Genomic DNA, 14,111 nt, shown 5'->3' with positions numbered 1-14,111 from the left:
ATCCTCAGAAAATGGGAGATCCAGGGAGCTTTACTATCCTCGTGTCAATATGAAGCAAGAATGTGGGAAATGCCCTATGTTACTTGGGCTGAGCATAAACTTGATGCATTTATCATTGTATCATAAGTTGGGAATAGGGAAGACACGCCCCACCACAGTAACACTGCAGTTGGCTGATAGATCTATCACTTATCCAGAGGGAAAGATAGAAGATGTTTTAGTGCTGGTTGACAAATTTATCTTCCCAGCTGACTTCATCATATTGGACTATGAAGCTGACAAAGAGATTCCAATCATCTTGGGAAGGCCTTTCCTATCTATTGGTAGTGCTCTAATAGATGTACAAAATGAGGAATTAACAATGAGAGTAAATGACTAACCGGTGACATTTTTGGTTTTTAATGCTATTAAGTTTCCTATTGATGTGGAATAATGTTCTTTGTTAAGGATAGCAGATGATTTGTTGACGGAGGAAATGCAAACTGAGGAGCTACTAGACCAGCTGGAACGGGAGCTGTGCATCATCTTTGAAGCATAAGAGAAGGAAGCAAAGTTGCTCAAGATCGGTGAAGGAGAGACACAAGCGGAGATAGCGTTCAACAGGGTATTTGTATCACTGGAATTAAAAGATAGAGAACAAGCATCGTTACAACCTTTTGTGGAGAAGGCTGCTTGGAAATGAAAGTTCTGCCAACGCACCTGAAGTATGCCTATTTGGAAGAAGCTAAAACACTGCCAATCATTATTGCAGCTAACCTGGTTGAAGAAAAAGTACGTCGACTGCTAGAAATGTTGAAGAAACATAAGAGGGTCATTGGATGGACTATAGCGGACATCAAGGAGACAAGTCCAAGCTACTGTATTCATAAAATTAACCTAGAAGAGGGCTGTAAAAACTCAATCGAACACCAGAGAAGACATAACCCTACCATGAAGGAAGTAGTCAAGAAAGAAATCATGAAGTGGATTGATGCCAAGATAATTTACCCTATAACATATAGTGATTATAATAACCTTGACATTTAAGACGCATGATTTACTTTCATTTATAGACCATTCTTCGTGAGGCTTTACAACTTTAACCCCATCAATATCTTTTGTTGGAATTTTAAAATCTTCTTCAACAACATCCAATAAATCATAGCCAATAGAAAATAAGAGAAATTTCATTATATTTTTTCAATAACTATAATTAGTACAATTAAAGAAAGGACGTTTTGTTATAGATTGACTATCATTAAAAGCAGAGTCGATCACCTCGACAATCACTATAGGAAAAAAGCTCTACGATAACTAAAAAAAAAAAAAAGCTATCGTTGGCTTTTTATAGTGTTTTACAAAAAAAAAAATAATAATGACAGTCCATGCTATAAAAACTCTGACCTTTTCTATAGCGTTTTAGAAAAGCTATTCAAAACGCTATAAGAAAAACCTTTTAATAGCTTAATTTCATCTTAGTTTGCAAAATCTATAAAATGTTTAAAGCGAAAATAAAAAGCTATTATTTATTATAATAGCATTTATTTAGAGGTATAAATATAATGTTATTATAGCTTTACATAAAAGCTGTAATAAACGTTTTAATGGTAAGATTGTAAGCTTTTTATAGCATTTATAAAATTTCTTACAACTATTGTTTATGCAAGGATATGCACAACAGTGTATTTCAGATTGCAGCTCGAACTCGGCCTCCGGACCGATCTGAATACTTGGACGGACCTGCACAAAAAGGTGAGCACTCCGACGATAAAGTCAGTATAGGTCGGATTCCCAGTTTAGTTCGAGGTCAGAAATCATCGTCCCTGATCGTGGAGTGGGGTCCTCTACTTATAGGTGGTAGTCCCGCTAATCTCGCGATGGTTACACCCGGTAATCTCAGGATCGTCGGTTACACCCGGTAATCTCTGGACCGACGGTTACACCCGATAATCACGCCGCTGACAGTAGCTCACCTCGACCCCCACCAAGCTTCCCGGTAGATCGGACCTCGGCCAGGTTCACCTCGGTCCTCATACTTAGCATCTGTCAACGCTAGTGGAGGTGATCTCGGCGGCCCGAGCTGGACATGACTCATGAGTCATCTTGGAGCACCAATAGGGGTCCTCCACGTGTCCAGGGTATTCTCTTCCCTAAACATTGGCCCTCTCTCTGTCTGGTCCGATCTCGACCTGGCAGAGAAGTTCATTCGACTTGCTTTGGACGCGTGCGACTTCCTATTCGTGGGAAAATATAATCGTTGCGGTGGATTTATCGTCGGAATATTCAAATATTCCGACGCTTCGGATCTTCGGGAGGATCCTAGCCGCTCGTTGATTACACGTGTACGGTGGGGAAATTTTTCCGACGAGCTATAAATACCCCCAATCCTTCAGGTCATACCTTACGTTTCCTGAATTCTCGGAGTTCGATCTGAAGGCAGCTCGAACCCTTGGTAGGTCGGTCTCTTCCCTCACTTTCTCTTTCGAACGTAGTTGTCATGTCGTCCTCTTTTAGCAGCGACTTAGGATCCGATGAGGATTTAGCTCGTAGGTTAGAATCCGAGCTCGAGGAGATAGAAAACTTTAGGTTCTCCGATAACGGGGAGGATAGTGATGCCTCCACCTCGGGTCAGGGTTTGGAATACCCTTCTAGGATACCTGAGCACTACCTCGGATCCCTTCGTAGGGGGTTCGCTATCCCTGAGAACATCCTCCTTAGGATTCCGGAGGAGGGGGAGAGAGCTGACAATCCTCTAGAGAGATGGGTCACTTTCTACTTCAAAATGTTTGAGTACGGCCTCAGGCTTCCCCTTCACCCTTTTGTTCAAGAATTTCTCTTCCGAACTGGGTTGGCTCCGGCTCTAGTGGCCCCCAATGGGTGGGGTGTCATTTTCGCTTTGGCCATCCTTTTTTGGCTACGAGCTCGGGATAGTGAAGTGGCTGAGCTGTTGGACGTAGACCAGCTCCTCGCGTGCTTCGAAGAGAAAATGATAGCTAAGAAGCCTGGTCGGTTCTATATGTGCGCAAGGAAAGGCGCAGGCGGTATAGTTAAGGGGTCGACCTCCATCAAAGGATGGGCGAGGAAGTGGTTCTACGCTTCCGGGGAATGGCTTGCAAAGGACGAGTCGGGTCGTTCCTTCTTTGACGTTCCCACTAGGTTTGGGAACCTAGGTACGGAGTAGCTTTTACTTTTTGTGATAACTTTCTTTCTTGTTATTCAGGTCTGACTCGGATTTTGTCTTTGTGCAGTTTCAATCCGACCAGTCTCCGAGCTTACGCAAGCCTCCTTCGACACGCTGAAATATTACAAGGAGCATTTTCCGAGGGGTAGGAAGGTCGGAACCTTGGTGACCGACAAGCTGCTGCTTGAATCCGGGCTGCTAGATTACAACCCCGCAGTTCGTCCCATTGAATCCTCAAGGCCGAACTCCAAACTTGGTATGCCGAGCTTACTCCCCCCCTTTTTCCTCTAACTTTGTGTTGACTCCTGTTTTTGTTTTGCAGCCATGGTTTGCGGATTTGCAAGCAATGTGAAACGCAAGTCCAAGGGCCGAGCCCATGCTCTTGAGGCCGCCAAGAGTTCAGAACTTGCCACTCCTGCCGTGGTAGGGCCAACCTTGGAAGATCCAGCCCCAGTGATCGAGTTGGAGTCTTCTGGGGGTCCTTCGAGGGAGAAGTGCCCCAGGGGTCAGACCGAGGCGGCGGACGTCTCGTCCTTGGGCGAGGAGGTGAGGGAGGAGGCCCCTTTGAAGCGAAGGAGGAAGAAGAAGAAGACCACCTCCCCCTTGGAGGTCGGAGCTCGTGGGGCCCTGCCTGCGAGCTTCGCAGATCGGGTGGACGATCCTGAGGCCAGGATGGGCGCGACGTCCGACGTGACAGCACGGTTCAAAGTCGAGCCGTCAAGTTCTGGGGTGAGGGACCAGGTGTCCCGCATCTCGACTGCAAGTTTGGACCACTGCCTCAGAAGAGCGTCCAAATTTGTAAGTGACCCGGGGTCCGTCCTGTAGAGAACCATCGACTACGCTGCTGAGGTAAGATTGGTGCCTTCATTTTCGCTCAATTTACCCAACAGGTAGCTCGGTCTAACTTTCTTCTTTGTACCTTTTCTCAGGCGTTTGTTGCTTCCATTCAATCGGCTCTGGCCGTGAAGACCGAGCTGGATGGGAGGGAAGCTCTGGCAGCGAGGGAGAAAGAGGAGTTCTCTGCTGCCTTGGAGGCTGCCTCTTCTACCATGAAGAATGAGCAGAAAGCTCACTCTGAGGTTGAAATTTTGAAGGCTGAGGTAGAGGCCAAGGCCGAGCTGCTGAAGAAAGAGGAGGACAGACGCAAGGCCCAGCTCCGAGCTGCCCATGCTATCACCAAGGGCTTAGAGAAGGAGAAGTTCCAACTCCTCAAGGAGAAGGACGACATGCTCCAGGTGCTTGAAGCGAGGAGGAGGAGCTGAAGCACGCGACTGCTGAGCTGGAGATGGTGAAGGAGCGTCTCAGCAATGGAGCCCTATTGGAGGAATCGTTCAGGCAACATCCTGGCTTCGATGGATTTGCCAAAGACTTCTCTGACGCGGGCTTCAAGTTTCTCATGAAGGGCATTGCTTCCAACATGCCTGACCTTCAGATCGATCTCGGTGGTCTGAAGAAGAGGTATGCTGAGCAGTGGGCGTCTGGGCCTAGCGGCACCCCTGGCCCCCAAGCGTTGGTGGATAAGTACGTCAAAGATCTGGACTCTGACTACTCCGACCTCGAAGAGGATCAGGTCGGCACCACCCAGGAGGGCGCTCCTCAAGCAGGCTCTTAGGCGATCACCTTTCATGAGGCCTTTATCTGTCTTTCTTCTCTTCTTTTGTAAGTGTTAGGGCAGAGCGCAAGGTCTATAAGCCTTGGCTCTGCTTTTCATTCAATAAAGAGGCTTCTCATTTGTTTTTACTTTGTTGCCTTCTTTCTTCGTTTTTCCTTGAAGTTGAAGCCAATGTCACCTCGCGCCTCGTACCTTTGAGGTCGCGCCATTAACTAAAATACTTGAAATTTTGAACTCGGATCGCTGTCTAGTATTCAATGCATTGCACCAACTCTGGACTTTTTAACATCACACCTTTAACTTAAAAACGTTAAAAGGCTAAACTTCTAAGTCCATGACTGTTCTTCATATCGCATCTCGTACCCTCAGGTTCAAAGGCTTGATCATTCTGAACTTTTCACATCGCCCCCTTGCCTTGAAGGTTTGAATTTTAAGTTCACCAACGGTTTTGGCATCGCACCTCGTACCCTTAGGTTTTGAAGGATTGAATTTTAACCGACTGCTGGAATGTGATCGTGTGGGAGTCCGTGGCCCCCATTTAATTTCTGGTCGAACTCGGAATCATGAAATTAAATCATCACATTTATTCCGATCATAATTCTTTTGAAACAATTTTTACAGATCCATTGAAAACCATTTTGGCATTTCAAGGATAATAACGCTTCAGGTGCTCCGCGTTCCACGGGTGCGCGAGGACGTCTCCTTTCAGATCGGCCAATATGTACGTCCCAGATCGGACTATTCCCTTGACCTCAAACGGCCCCTCCCAGGTCGGGTCAAAGGCACCCACATGGGTTTGGACCTTCCTTAAGACCAGATGTCCGACTTGGAAGGCCCGAGGTAGAACGCGGGCGTTGTAGTGTCTGGCCATTCTGCCCTGATATTCCGCCAGGCGTAGCTGGGCCATTGCTCTTCTTTCTTCCAGCAAGTCGAGGTTGAGGAGCAACTCTTCCTCGTTTGCTGTAGGCTCGTAATGCTCTACTCTGTCAGATGGCATGCCGATCTCAACCGGGACTACAGCTTCGGAGCCGAAGGCCAGGGAGAACGGGGTCTCACCCGTCGATTCTCTTTGGGTGGTCCGGTACGACCATAGAACCTCTGTTAGCTCCTCGGCCCACCTGCCTTTCTTGGAGTCCAGTCTAAGTTTGATGCCTCGCTTGATGATCTTGTTGACTGCCTTCACCTGCCCATTTGCTTGCGGATGTGCGGGGGACGAGCTAAGGTGACTTATACCAAGCTTGCTGCAAAAGTTTTTGAACTTCGCGTTGTCAAACTGCTTCCCATTATCTGTCACAATGGCCTTCGGTATACCAAAGCGACATACGATATTTGTCCATACAAAGGACGTGACTCTGGATTCCGTTATGTGGGAGAGTGCCTCGGCCTCGGCCCACTTTGTGAAGTAGTCCACAGCAACCAGAGCGAACTTGGTCTGGCCTTTGCCCAAAGGGAAAAGACCAATGATATCTACCCCCCACTGCGCGAATGGCCACGGGGCCGAGATGGGGGTGAGCAGCTCGGGAGGTTGGTGGATTATGTTTTCGTAGCGTTGGCAATTGTCGCAAGTTCTAACGAACTTCTTGGCGTCCTGGCTGAGGGTCGGCCAATAGTATCCTTGTCGGATCACTTTGGCTGACAGCGACCGGGCGCCTGAGTGATTGCCGCACACTTCTTCGTGGATTTCTCTGAGGACGTATAGGCCCTCTTCAGAGGTTAGGCATTTCAATAGAGGCAGGGAAAAGCCGCGTCGGTACAACGCTCCACCTCGGACCACGAACCGAGCTGCTTGCCTTGCCAACCTTCTGCGCTCCTTGGGGTCTTGTGGTGAATTGCCCCTAATAAAGTCCACAATCGGGTCCATCCACGAGGACTCTGGAGCGTCGATCTCCACCAGATCTGGCTCTGAGATCGAGGGATTATCTAAGATCTCGACGGGGACCGACCTGGCCAGGTCGGTCTCATACGCTGATGCTAACTTAGCCAAGGCGTCGGCATTAGAATTTTCTGCTCGAGGAACTCGGCTTACTTCGTAAGTTCGGAATTGGACGAGGTACGATCTGACCTTGCCCAAATACTTCTCCATTCGGGAGTCCCTGGCTTGGTACTCTTCCGTGATCTGGCTCACAACCAGCTGGGAGTCGCTGAAGATCTTAACACAAGAGGCCCCCAATGCTCTGGCAATTCGTAGACCGGCAATAAATGCTTCATACTCAGCCTCGTTATTGGAAGTCCGGAAGCCGAACCTCAAGGCATACTCAAATCGCTCGCCTCCTGGTCCGAGCAAGAGGACCCCGGCCCCGCACCCCTTCTCATTGGAGGATCCGTCGACATAAATTGTCAACGGTAGGTTGGACTCGCCAGGCTCGGAAGGTGGTGTGAGCTCGGCTATGAAGTCTGCCACTGCTTGCTCTTTCAACGCAGCTCTGGGTTCGAACTGGATGTCGTACTCACTTAGCTCCATTGCCCACTTCATCAGGCATCCAGAAGCTTCTGGCTTATGGAAGATGTTTTTTAGGGGCAAGATAGTGAGCACCACCACAGTATGGGCTTGGAACTATGGTCTAAGCCGTCGGGCCAAGGTGACTAAAGCGAGAGCCATTTTTTCCATCTGAGGGTATCTAGTCTCGGCTTCGGTCATAGCCTTGCTTGTGTAGTAGACCGGGTTTTGCTGCGCTTCCTCCTGCCTGATTAGGGCCGAGCTGACGGCACTGTCAGACACTGCTAAGTACAATTGGAGCTTGTCCCCTGGCAGGGGCTTGGCGAGCAAAGGTGCCGAACAGAGGTAGCTCTTCAATTGCTGAAATGCTTGTTCGCACTCTACTGTCCGTTCAAACGGCCCTTTGTTTCGTAGGACTTTGAAGAAAGGGAGGCACTTATCTGTTGATCTTGAAACAAACCGGTTCAGGGCTGCAATCCTGCCATTCAGGCACTGAAGCTATTTCAGCGTTTTGGGTGCCTCCATCTCGAGCACGGCTTTAATCTTTTCGGGGTTGGCCTCGATCCCCCGGTGGTTCACCATGAAGCCAAGGAATTTTCCCGAAGAGACTCCAAAGGCACATTTAGCTGGGTTGAGCTTCATTTGATATGTCCTTAGAACCTCGAAGGCTTCGGTCAGATCGGAAAGATGTGACTTAGACCGCTTGCTCTTGACGAGCATGTCGTCCACATACATTTCCATATTCCGGCCGATCTGCTTGGCGAACATTTTGTTCACCATTCTCTGGTAGGTCGCTCTTGCGTTCTTTAAACCGAAGGGCATGACCTTGTAACAGTACAGACCTTGGTCTGTTATGAATGCGGTATGATCTTGATCTGGAACATGCATCTTGATTTGGTTGTACCCAGAGTAGGCGTCCATGAAGGTGAGCAGTTCGTGCCCGGCTGTGGCGTCTACGAGCTGATCAATCCTCGGCAGTGGGAAGCAATCTTTCGGGCATGCCTTATTTAAGTTCGTAAAATCTACGCACATTCTCCACTTTCCGTTAGATTTTTTAACTAATACAACATTGGAGAGCCATTCGGGATACGAAATTTCTCTTATGTATTTAGCTTTCAAAAGTTTGCTAACTTCCTCAACAATTACGTCACTCCTCTCCTTGTTTATAGGTCTTCTTTTTTGTTTTACAGGTCGGAATGACGGATCTATGCTGAGACGATGCGTCATAATTTTCGGGTCAATGCCAGGCATGTCCTCATGGGACCACGCAAAGACGTCCGAGTTGGATCTGAGGAAGTGGATTAGCTCCTCTCTGTCGATGGCCCCCAGCTTGGTTCCTATGCTTACTTGCTTCTCGGGACTAAGCAGAGGAACAAGCTCGAGCTCCTCAGTGGGTGCGGCAAACTCCCTCCTCGGCAGGCCGACCTTGAACTCGAGCGTCCCATCCCTACTAGGGAGAGTTTCAAGGGCGCAGACCGATGAGCCTTTGAGTGCGGAGGCATAGCACTCCCTCGAAGCGGTCTGTTCTCCTCAGACCGTGGCCACGCCATTGGAGGTGGAATACTTCAAAACTTGATGAAGTGTCGAGGGAATGGTCCGAAATGAGTGGATGATGGGTCTCCCAAAGATGACGTTATAGGCCGATCTACCGTCAATTACCACGAACTCGGCCATTTGGGTGACCTGAGTTTGGTCCTGCCCAAGCGTGACCGGCAAGTCGATGCAACCCTCTGGGATGACCGATTCTCCAGAGAACCCAACCAGCGGTGTCGGGCTTTTCTTCAATTGCGACCTCGTCCATCCCGGGGCGAGGTAGGTCGGTAAGGACAGGATGTTAGCAGATGCGCCTCCGTCTACCAGCACCCTTCTGACCACCACATGATAATCAAAGGAGCGATCACAAGTGCATCATTGTGGGGCAGGTGGACCTCGTCCAAGTCTGCACCGTCGAGGTGATTGGGCAGGTCGGCCTCTACTCCCTGATGATGCACACCTCGCGCCTGGCTGCCCGAGCTAACTCCTTTCTTTTATGTCCGGACTGACCCCCGCTTAGCCCTCCGAAAATGGTATTGATGACCGCAGGTCGGTCAGTGCGACGGGGCGGCGTCCTCGAACGCTTCCGCTCTTTCTTTTTCTCTACCGAGCTGGTCCTGGGCTTTCCCACAAATTTCTTGAAGTAGCCATTTTGAATTAGATCCTCAATTTGGCGCTTCAACTCCCAGCAGTCCGACGTGTTATGGCCGTGCTCCCGATGGAAGCGACAATACTTGTCCTTGCTGCGCCTCTCCGGGGCTCCCCGAAGCTTCTCAGGACGTTTTCCATTCCAGACTCCTCAATGTTCGTTAGGATCTCGGAAATTGGAATCGTGGTCGGGGTGAAGCGTTCGTAAGGTCGGCTCCTGGTAGGTCCGTTCTCCGCCCTTCGATACTCAGCTCGGCCGCTGGAAAAGGATCCCTTGTCCTTGGACTTGGGATCTGCCTTTTCTATATCTTTTCCACTTCTGCCCCCGCCGATCTTTCGTTCTGGTCGGCCGATTTTGGTTCGGAGGAGCTCCTGTCCATCCATGACTTTCTCCGCCTTCTGAAGCACCTCGGCGAAGGTGGCTGGGGCCTCCTCTCCAAGTTTCACCGTGAGGGCTTCGTCAGCTAGACCGGTGAGAAAATAGCACATGGCCAAGTCATCGGAGCAGTGTGCGACCTTCAATTGCTCCTCCTGGAATCTGGTGACATATTCTCGCAGCGTCTCACCCTCCTTCTGTCTGATGGTGGCGAGATGGGTCGCTGTCTTTTTGTCATAATGCCGAGAAGAGAACTGGGCGAGGAACTCTCTTCTCAGCTGAGAGTAGGTCGTGATTGACCTAGCTAGCAGTCTCCGATACCACAATTGCGCGCTGCCAGTAAGCGCGATCTGAAAGGCGCGACATTTGATTGCGTCTGATGCCGCTTGGAAATCCATGAGGCCTTCAAAGACCTCAACATAATCCTTGGGGTCCTTCGACCCATCATAAGGTTTCACGGTAGGAGCTTTGAACTTCGGAGGGATCAGTGCTTCCAAAACGTCCGAGGTGAAGGGCGATTCTCCCAAGTCGCCATCGTTTAGTGGACCTTCTTTCTGCTCACATTTGGCCTTTAAGGCCTCCACCTGAGCGTCGAACTGGCCCCTCAGCTGGTCGAACTCCTCCCTTGTAATCACTTCTGCAGGAGTTGCTGGGTTGCGAGAGGATTCAGCCTGCTGGTTGGAGCTCCTGTGTGAGCGGGATGGTGACTGTCCTTTTCGGAGAGATGAGCCTCTCTTTCTGTTGAGGTGTTCACGGAGGTCTCCTCTCTATCGAGTGTGTCCCTCGCTCTCGTTGTCTTCGGGATGTTCCTCCTCGACTGGGCCGAGGTGGGAACCCCTTTGCTCGCGTATGCCAACGCGCGTCACTCGGTTCTCAGATCGGGACCCTGCGCCTGCAGCTAATATCATTTCGTTATACATTTCCTCCATGGACCGCATTTTCGTGCGCATTGCCTCCATTTCTCTCTGGAGTGCATCCAAGTTCTCACTTGTCGGGGCCAGGGCTGGACCCCGGGCGCCCTTCTTAGAGGTTCCACCTCGACCACGGGTGGCCTTGGATGTCCTTGGGGGGTGCGCAGGTGGTAGAACAGGCGCGGTGACTCGTGCCGACCTGCGGAGGGGTTCTGTTGCTAGGCCGTCGTGACCTTGCCCCTCTACCACTGCTGCTCCGACCTCCCTCTGGTGGGCATCGCTGGCAGCTAGGGTCCTTCGATCTGCCGTATTGGTCGAGTTTGCGGGTTGCACCATTTTCGCTTGCGTGTTGGTTTAAAAAAATTGGGATGACTTAGATTGTCTACCCCACAGACGGCGCCAAATGTTTATGCAAGGATATGCACAACAGTGTATTTCGGATTGCAGCTCGAACTCGGCCTCCGGACCGATCTGAATACTTGGGCGGACCTGCACAAAAAGGTGAGCACTCCGACGATCAAGTCAGTATAGGTCGGATTCCCAGTTTAGTTCGAGGTCAGAAATCATCGTCCCTGATCGTGGAGTGGGGTCCTCTACTTATGGGTGGTAGTCCCGCTAATCTCGGGATCGTCGGTTACACCCGGTAATCTCGGGACCGACGGTTACACCCGATAATCATGTCGCTGACAGTAGCTCACCTCGACCCCCACCGAGCTTCCCGGTAGATCGGACCTCGACCAGGTTCACCTCGGCCCTCATACTTAGCATCTGTCAACGCTAGTGGAGGTGATCTCAACGGCCCGAGCTGGGCATGACTCATGAGTCATCTTGGAGCACCAATAGGGGTCCTCCACGTGTCCAGGGTATTCTCTTCCCCAAACAACTATAAATCATAGCTATATTTTATAAAAATAATTGTAGATGTCTTTTATAGCATTTAATAACTGTTCTAATTAAACTTTTACAATGTTTCTAATATGTTTATAATGCTATCCATTTTTTTTGTAAGTTATTACATAATATAAGTCGAATATATATATATATGATCATTAAACTAGAAAGAGTTAAATGTGTCTTTAACTAAATAAACATTCAATACAAAACTCACATGACAACATAAGTTTAGCTCAGCAGTATTAGCACTTATCTCCAACTATAAGGTTGTGAGTTCGCATCTTCCCACCCCCACTTATTGTACTAAAAAAGCACTCACATTGCCCGACAAAAATAGGTACAGTAAAGAATTTTTATCAACTTGGTAAATGCTATACAAAATATAAACTTTCTAAGTCTACCAAAATATGTCTATCATAAAAAATTAAAAAATAATACAAGGTAGTTTTGTCGGTGGCCTGAAGACATTCTCTTGATTGTATCCATCTTTTTCAAAGTATGCATTTTGACATACATGAAAAGAACATCTTTCTCAAATATATGACTGTAGAATCAAGATTGAGGAACAATATTCAAACTTTAAGTTTCGAACTAATTACATACATGAAAAAGAAAACAACAATCGTCAATATACCACTTTGATCATATCAAACTTTTGCAAGATTACTTACTATTTTGAAAATATCTCACTTCAAAAAAATTTTCCAATCAAAGTCTATTAAACTCAAGGTAGACAAGAAATTTTGTAGTCCCAGCTTCAACGTTTCGTGAATAACAACTGGCATTCTCCAAGTCCATTAATTCAACTATACATGTCAAAAATTTAAAGCCAAAAGATAACTGAGCCTCCAAGCTGCATTTACATGAAAAAACAACAAAAAGTAACTGATTTTTCCTAGAAACATGCTCATGTACTAACATGAAAAAAGAAACACCAAAATGCAACTTCTTTTGCTAGATTCTAACTAATGCAACTTATTCTAAATAATGCTTTTATTGGTGACAAAAAGTAAAACAAATAAAATATTAATGCAAATGTTTTCATCTAACGTAGCTCCTATAGTGATTACATTTCAAAAGCTATAAGAATTTTTGGTAAAACAATAATTTATTAAATGCGTTATTTTCCTAGATCCAATACATGAACGAAAGGAACAATGTTTTAAGAAACAGTTATTTTTTTTCTTCCAAGAATTATTATAAGTCTCAACTGATTGAATTGGGGAGTTATTCTCTCTTTCTTGATGGAATAGCGTCTGTACATGAACCATTCTTTTTGTTTCTTTTCTATACTATTTGTTTTCTCCCCTTAATAGCATTGTCTAGCAGAGGCTCATATGTTGTAGTTGGGTAAAAATCTACTCTTATCTTGTTATTGAGGATTTTGAAGTACGATGCTTCTAACTGATAACAAGTACTAGAAAGGTGATTTTGAGTTTTGTAAAAGATGACTAAAGGTAATCTTGATTTTGTAGATATTCTATTCATCTGCAACTTTGAGCGGGTAATTGTATGGTCATGGACCTAATTTATGGTTGAGAGATGTAGCCACGGGTCAATTGTATTCACAAAATATGCAACCATAAAACAAATATCTTTATATTTTACATAATATAATTTTCCATAAGAGTATTTTTGGTATCATGCTGTCCTAGTGTAGGAACATGTAGCATTCACTTAAACAATAATTCTGACCATTGACATCACTTTCAATAGTATAAGCGATAGGCTATAAAGTTTTTAAGTATGAAGGCCTTTTGAGTTTCATGACTGCAGTTTAATGGACGGAGGTTCTGTTCTGTTGTGGCTTTTGCCGATAGGAGAGTTTGAAGAGAACAACAGAATGGAAGGGACGAGATTTTCCGATTTACCAGAAGTCTTTGATTTAAGGTACTCTCTCAATTGGCTCTTCAACTTTTAATTTCTCAACAATTATTTGTAAACAAACATTTGAGCTTCCTGATATGAACACTACAAATAATTTCAACTTGAGGAGTAGATAAAGCTTTCGTGATATGATCATAATTAACCCCAAGCCCTTAGAACCACACCACGATAGTAGGATATTGATGGGATATGAATCTTGAACGGAATCAGTATCAAGAGCATGCTAACCTCACATGGAGACGCCCATGACACATGCCTCGTGCTGCCAGCCTCACGCTGCATGCCCTTGCCATGCGCGCTCCAAGCTTGTTGCCTAGCACCAGTGTCCACACCACACGCCTTTCCATCGCACGTTAGCGTTCTCGTCCAGTGCCCATGCGCACACCCGACACCTGTTGCCCCAGCGTCTGCTCACTGTCGTCTCAGCCGCACGTTGTCCCCCTGCTGTGTTCCATGTCCCAGTGCCCCCTACTACGCCCCTCGCCTAACCGCCTTCGACTTCCAACCGCTTCAGAGTGCGCTCACACACTTTCGCCTTGCCTTTGCGCGTGCGCCCGCACGTTGCCCTTGGCACCAAATTAGCTTGTCATCGTGTCCACCCCAAATAAGGAAATTATTTTCTTTTCATTTATTTAGTTTATTTTGTTTTATCA

Source organism: Momordica charantia (assembly GCF_013281855.1).
Source record: "Momordica charantia cultivar OHB3-1 chromosome 7 unlocalized genomic scaffold, Mcharantia_2.0 BLBB01000007.1, whole genome shotgun sequence".
NCBI classification, from domain to species: Eukaryota; Viridiplantae; Streptophyta; class Magnoliopsida; order Cucurbitales; family Cucurbitaceae; genus Momordica; species Momordica charantia.
The sequence above is the reverse complement of the archived record's forward strand: the minus strand, read 5'-3'. Positions refer to the sequence as shown.